This window comes from Candoia aspera, chromosome 4, assembly GCF_035149785.1.
Source record: "Candoia aspera isolate rCanAsp1 chromosome 4, rCanAsp1.hap2, whole genome shotgun sequence".
Taxonomy (NCBI): domain Eukaryota; kingdom Metazoa; phylum Chordata; class Lepidosauria; order Squamata; family Boidae; genus Candoia; species Candoia aspera.
Genome location: NC_086156.1, coordinates 30,390,292 through 30,398,099, shown reverse-complemented (window position 1 = coordinate 30,398,099; position 7,808 = coordinate 30,390,292).

Here is a 7,808-nt window from a genome sequence, read left to right as displayed (position 1 = left end):
AGTCTCCACCACAGTTGCGAGCAAGATGGCTGATCCCATCATCTCTCTGTGCTCAGACATGAGGAAAACCATGAGGAGAGCCAGTTTGGTCTAGTGGTTAAGGCAATGGGCTAGAAACCAGGAGACTGTGAGTTCTAGTCCCGCCTTAGGCATGAAAGCCAGCTGAGTGACCTTGGGCCAGTCACTCTCTCTCAGCCCAACTCACCTCACAGGGTTGTTGTTGTGGGGAAAATAGGAGGAGGAAGGAGTATTAGGTATGTTCACCACCTTGAGTTATTTATAAAATAATAAAGGTGGGATAAAAAAATAAATAAAACCACTGTCCTGTGGTGTCCTCATGAGGAGCATCTGTCCGGAGCATCTGTGGGCAGTCTCCTGTCCTCTCCCTATCCAGAGAGGTTCCAAGGAACCAATCTACTCACCAGTTCCTTGGTCTTTGCTGTGGTCCTCAGCTCCGCTTCAGTTCACCATATCTCCCCCAGAAGTCCTCTTTACCCTGCAATAATGAACTCCCAAGAGATTGATAGATCTATCAACCAAGAATCCTGGTATTTTGGGTGGGTGTATACACTGAGATTGTAATGTAGACAAAGATTTTAAGGTTCACACACAGACACACACACATGGAAAAATGGGTTGGGAGAGGCTCTTTGCTTGACCAGAAATCATTGAAAGAAGAAATTGGCTACAGGAGGGAGAGGGGAAAGAAAGATTCAGAGGCACCAAGTAAGATTCAGGTTTTTCTGCTTTGTATTTCAAATCAGCTGTTTTGATCATTCAGGCAGACTTTTGGGAAGGGTTGTTTGACATACATGTATCAATCTTCTTTGTCTCTGGCAGGAATATTGATCTATAAAGCAGTTTCATTTCTGAAATCATGTCATAGCACTATTGATCTCCTGGGAAATCAATAGTTCTCAGAAGAAGCATGGATTAATATTGCTAAAAAATTAAGGCTAAATCGATAATAAAAATTAAGGCTTGAACCCCCATCCTGCTACATCTGCAGGAGAGTAATTGGCGGCCAGTTTTCCTACTGATAGATCATGCTAGGTGGGAGGGAAAGGATTGCAAGGAATCCACTAATTGCTGCAATTAACCCACATTAAATTGTTGAGGACATCAATAGTGCACAACCTTGTTGCTAAGGCATGGTAAAGGCTGGTTGTGGAGGAAGCATAATTTATGTCAATATACTTTCATTCTGATTCGAGGCTTGTAGGAAAGCACATTAACATGGCTATGAGGAGCCCTCAAAATGTGTTAGTCTTCCAGATGCTGGAAAATACTTATTATGTTTGTTGTACACTCTAGCTTTTGTTGAATGAAAATCCAGATCCAAATACAAATCAATCCCCATTAGCTTGGTTTTAAGGTGCAAACATATAACAGCAGAATATTTTTTCACTTTTTTCCTCACAAAATCAGAGGCAAAGTTTACATTCATCTTACTCACAGTGAGATCATATTTAATGAATAGCATTTATGCCAGATTAATCAATAAAGTAATAAAAATGTGAGGCACCATCTCTCATGTTAAAAACAGATCTGCAAGAGAGGAACTCTGAAGATGCTTCTGCTGTCAATGGCACAGGTCTTTTGGCATTGATGACAAGACATCGAATGTACTTCCTCTAGAGTTGCATTGCCACAGCCTTTAGCAAACTCTAACTATAGCCTTTAACACATCAAAAGTAATGCTCATATTACTGAATTAGTATTTGTTTCAGGTTATAAATAGTCAGAGAGCCCAAAGGTCAACAAACAAGTTGACAATAATGTAATATGATATTAGAATTAGGCAGTGACAGCAAAAGCAATATAACAATACAAATGGCACTTTCACTACTTCCCAATTCCCTCTTTATTTAAGTTAGTAAACTCTTTTCCATTATACATGTAATAGCAATGTACAGAAATTGCAAATATTAGCAAATTTAATTCTATTTCTATGCTGGTTTGTGTGTGTTTATGCATAATATTGCTTATTAATTAACTCAATAAAGGTGTTTAGCAAAAATATGATTTGTGATATTTTTTAACATGCACAGGGATAAACATATGTTATCTATGTTAGGTAAAAAACATTATTAATATATGATTGGGTTCATACATAAGGCTAAGTCACTGTGTATGATTATAGTTAATTAAATAAACTATAGCTGGCTAGCTTTGCTTGAGTCCAGACAATGGGGTTGGATTACAGAAATATGTCAGACATCCCCCTAATTTGTATGAATGTAAAAGAGGGAAGAGGGGAAGCACAATCAGACTTGCAAGATTATGTTACTATATCCAATCTTTTTTTTAAAAAAAAATGGATTTAAGGATTCCATGGAGTCTATTTCTTGGTCTGGTTTGACTTGTAGGGCTGACAGAGATGGTGGGAGTTCCCACCAAAAGGAAAGTTACTCCCCCCACCTTCCAGAACTCAAGCATCTCAAATTGTGAATCAGAACTTTTGTTACATGGATTTGGGCTAATTGCTGTCAGTACACTCATGTACCTCCAAGTTGGTAGGATGTGGGCAAAAGCATTATGGTAATATAGTTTCTAGATCCTATAGAGCTAGAGATCCTAGCTTGCATAGAATACAGTAACAATGCTAGCTGCACTTGTGGGATACTGGCTAAAAAGTGCAAATGTTGACTGCTATTGTCCTTATTGTTAGGAGGGGATGCTGCATGGAGCACAGGTGTGACTAAAAGTAGCCTATACCTTCTTTATCTTACTAAAAAGCATTATGTGAACACCTTGATTGATTGACACCATAATTGGTGATGGAGGTCAATACCTATGGGATCATCTGCTGATCGTCATGGCCTACAGAAGATTGTGACTGAGAATATAAATGGAGTAAATAGAAAAGAGCAAGAAATTAAAGAAAGAAATGCATTTTCATTGTCTTTTTTCACTAAGTGGTATTGAATGTTGTAGTTTGATATTTAGGGTTGAAAAAAAATATACAAGTTTTCTTCTATTTTTTTTAAAAATTGTTTATCTCCTGTTAGATTAGTTTATGCCTCAGAGAGTGGAGAGCTGAAACCTCTAGCCACATGTTATTACACTGCATAGTCAGAAGTTTACCTTATTGATATTGTTTCCATTTTGTATATTTTACCTTTTAATCACAAGAATGCAGAACAGGCCTGTCTGTCTCACACACTGGGTTACAGGGAAAATGTTGGGTGAAGGACCTCTGGATGATAGATGATGGCAGCAGGAATTACCAAACTGCTCTCCAAAGCAGGAGGTGTGGCCAGGATATGAAGAGGGCTTCTGGGAGTAGGTTTGAGACTTCCATTTTGTTACCTTACAGGCTCATTCATTCTGCTACAGTTTCAAATAGTTGACATAACTTTCTTCATATGTATATATGAGAAAGGAATAAATCAAAAACATATTTTTATTGTTTATGTTGAAAGATTGAAAGAATTTGTGAAGGGTGCAATGGTTATGAGAGATTCTGAATGTAGAATAGATCATTTGTCAAAGGTAGATCCTGTGAAAAAATGGGCATATAAGAAAAGAAACTGAAGTGAAAATACAGAGAGTGAGTTTTAGAAGTTTCAGAAGATAGATAAATTTCCCAACTGAACAAATGGAAAGTAGTCAGAAGAAAAGATAATATGGAAGCTGCTTGAAACACAGTGAAAGCTGTACAGACTGCAGACAGGAATGTGAAACTACATTAATGGTAAATGTGGAATAGAATGCCTGGTGGAATGATAGTGAAAGAGACTGGGGATCAGAAAAAGTGTATATAAGAGAATGATGATTGCTACATAAAATGAGGATGACAGAAAGATATGTTATGATGTTTACAGTGAAAAAGAGATTGTTGCAAAAAAAATCAGAGAGAACAAGCAAGGATTAATATTAAAAGTGGGAGAGAGAATGCAAAGCAATATTGATTGAAATTTTAAAAAAATGTTCTGGAAGGAAGGGACAAGAGCTAAATGAGCCTACAGCAGTGTGAATGGATTTCAAAATAAAAGTAAAGAGATGATTGGGATGAAACTGAAGTGAAAGAATGCTGGAAGGAGCATTCTGGACATTTGTGTGGGAATGATAGTGATATGTCGAATAGTGGAATTGAAACAAATGCTATAAATGTCAGTGTCCCAGAAAAAAAAACTGATGGAAAGTGATAAATGCTGTGAGAACGTTGAAAAATAGTCAGACTGAAGTAAGGTAACTGAAGAAATCTTAAAATACAAGTGTGGTTTCCTTATGGAGAGGTTTTGCATCTTGTTCAATGTCTATGTGCATTTGAGAACTGCATCCCTGCCTGACAGTTGGAAGAATGTCATTATTGTTCCTTTATTTTTTTAAAAAATAAGTGAATACTGGGGGTGGTTTGGGTATTGGGTGTGCCTGGGAATGTATTTGGCAGTCTTCTGATTGAAAAATTCAAGAGGTAACATGAACAGAATTTGGGAAGTGCAGTCAGGTTTATGCCAGTCTGGGTGTACAGGTCAGATTTTAAGAAATGAATGAATGTAAGAATGGTGATTATAAATAAATTTCTATGAATGGGTCACAGTTGTTGGAAGCATCAATTTCAACTGAAGTATCATTAAATTTGTTAGTTTATAAAACTCTTTGTAGACTCTACCTTGGAAAAAACCTGGAAGGGCCAGGTCAGGGACAGATTGTTCTGGAGAAAATCTATGTATGAGGTTGCTAAGAGTCAACACCAACTTGATGACAGATAATCAATCCATCAATGGCATGTGAGGAAGGTCTCTTTTCATCAGGTTTACATGAGCAGAAGGAGTTAAAACTCTCTTTTTAGTGCACTCCAGTCTGAGTGGCTTCGCTTGCTTGTTATTTAATAATTTTAAAAATGGTCTAGATTCTAATTATATATACAAGGTTTTGTGTAGTTTGATTTGAAATATATATGGTTGCATTATGGTTTGACTGATTCTGGCTTAGCATATTATGTGAACTCAGACACAATGAGACTTGGCTTCTAATAAAGTGGGTGGCACTGTAGCCTTAGAGAGAGAGATGTTCTGGATATTTTGCCACTTTCACATTACTTACATGAATCTCAGTACCCCAAGGCTATATAGTAATTCTGCTTCCTCCACCCAAAAGAAAATAATGGCACCCAGTTTCTTAAAGATTGCAAAATGGCATGAAGCATTGCTTCTCTGTCAGCAGCTCAGTTTAAATAGCTATTACACATTCCATTCATTTGAACTGAATGGAACTGTTATTTTGTCTGAATAACTTTCTGGGAAAGACAAAGAGCTTGGTTAAACACATCCGTCTTTAGCATGTTGTTCTTAGTCTGTGTGACATTCTGGTGAAATATTCTTGGAAACAGAAATTCTAGAGGAAAGATGATAAAATTTAGTGACTCTTCAGAAAAATGAAAGCATTAAGATTAAACTATTATAATCTCTAGAATGAATCATTTTTGATGAACAAAAAAGTAGGCTGAAAATATTAACAAGGATCCAGGATATAGTTTGTAGCTGATAAAATACTTTTGTGTCCACTCTTAACCACTAGATGGCAGTCTTCAAACAATTCTAAGAAGACAATGATTGAGAAGAAATTGCTTCATCATAAGTGAAGCCGACATTTTTTCTTTATTTAAGGGACAAAGTAGTACCTTCAATTTAGTAGTTGTAAATTTAAGAGATGAAGATTATTATAATATATGCAGCATTCTCTGAAAGAAGGAGAGATTAGACCCAATCTGGGCTCTCTCAAAAAGACCTCTCTCCAGCTGTCTTGGACGTTTGATTAGAATGAAGAAATCCATGAAGTTTAGTTAGAAAACCATCAAATCATAATGAGATGAACTTACTACACACACACAGACACACACAGAGACATACATACAAACACATACTATTGGTATGGAAATAGTAATTCGGATATCCCTTACAGATGTGCTAAAGCTGATAACCAAGGCCTTAAGAATGAGAGAGGCAATGAATCCAGCAACCAGACTAGATATGGGAGAAAGAATAGTGATAGTGGCCTTTTCCTAGTCCTGATACAGCAGGGAGAATGCTGTAGACCAAAATGTGTACATATAGTAATAGGATTGTGTTCAATACTGAGGGATGTTGTCTGTCATCCCCTTTGTTCCCTTCATAGGTGCAATAACTATAAAAATTGGTACTTCAAATATGCTTGCCCCAGGATACAATTTCCATTCTCTAAACTATACAGAAATATAGAGTTACTGGAATGGGTAGCATATACATTTATAAACAAATAAATAAATCAATTTCCCTCAGAAAATATCCAGAAAGCCCAATGCAAGGGCCAAACAAGTGGTAGAAGACATTTATGCATTAAGTTAGTACATATATTCTGGGTTTCATAAAAAGATTCAGGATTTCCTGCATAAATTCATACTGTGAAAGGCTAAGAAAAATTTATGTTACAACAGTTTACTAAGCAAAGGACTACATCCAGCATCCACCTAGAAAGCTATTGGTAACTTTCACTGGTCTCTGCCATTCAGATATGAGCACTAAGATATCTGAAAAGTGAGCAGTTCTACTCAACGTGGCTGGATGGATAAGGTGCTAGGAACTGTTCAGAATACATGAATAGCACAGATCTTAACCCCTCTTGGAATATAAAGCAGTAAAATAAATAAATAAATAAATAACAATAATTTTAAAATTCTTATATCTAAGGAAGTACACAAAAAAGATAGACCCCAAGAAAAACTCAACAATCCATTTTAGTACGATCCATTTAGTAGCCTAATTTGCAGCAAATTCAACTACACCAGAGCTAAGCCAGAAATTGGCTGCAACACTACAGTCCTGAAGGTATGAGAACACTGAGTTCCATAGCCATTTTCATAGCTGGTGCAGAATCCTCATAGGAAAGTGCACCTAATCTTACAATTTGAGATTCAGGATATTAGATATAATTATCCTTGAGAAACATTTACTGAGGGAGATATGATAGCACTCTCTGTTTGAAGAAATGCAATCCAGAAGAAATTATTCTTTGTTGATCCAGAATGCAGGATCTGGCGTGTTATTTTTATGTGAAGTAAGAGAGGCTTCAAGGGAGTATTACAGAAAATGTCTTGACATTAACAGCAGTTTTACAATTACCAAGGAGATGGTGAGCTCCTATTGGTGTTCAAGAGAAGACTGGACAGCCATCTGTCAGGGACAGTTTAATCCATGCACTGAACTGGGAGTTAACCTTGAGGGTCTAAATATCTTGTTCCAATTCTGTGATTTTATTCAATGGCAAGAATCTTATGTGACAATAGGAAGTTACACACATACAGTTGAGGCTCAAGCACATGCTAATAGTCCTGGATGCAATCTGGAAAATTGTACTAAGAGTTTCAGGTTCAAGAAATAAGAAATAATTAGTGCCTCGTTTACAAAAATAGTAATAGTCCAGGAGATTGTTGAAATTAGCCAAAGCTTAATCATTGTTATTATGTAAATTTTCAGTGGCATCCTAGATAAAGTTGGATATTAATGGGTGGAAAAAATAATTCTGAAATGATGTGTTTTATGAGTTAGTTCTTGCCTACAGTTCATGGCATAACACATAACCTACTCTTTGTGTGACTCAGGACTCAAAAATAGGATTCAGGTTCTGTTGAAAATTTAATATTGCCTCATTTCAAAGGATAAAAGATTGAGTTAGATGAAACAAGCATTGAACATGTCTGAGTGGAATAATCATTTCTTCTGATAAAAGAATACTGATGAAGAAGGCTCTCCTATCTCTTTCTCAAACCAGAATCATCAAAACTATGTTGAAATATTGGTTTCTTTATTAACAAAATCAGGACT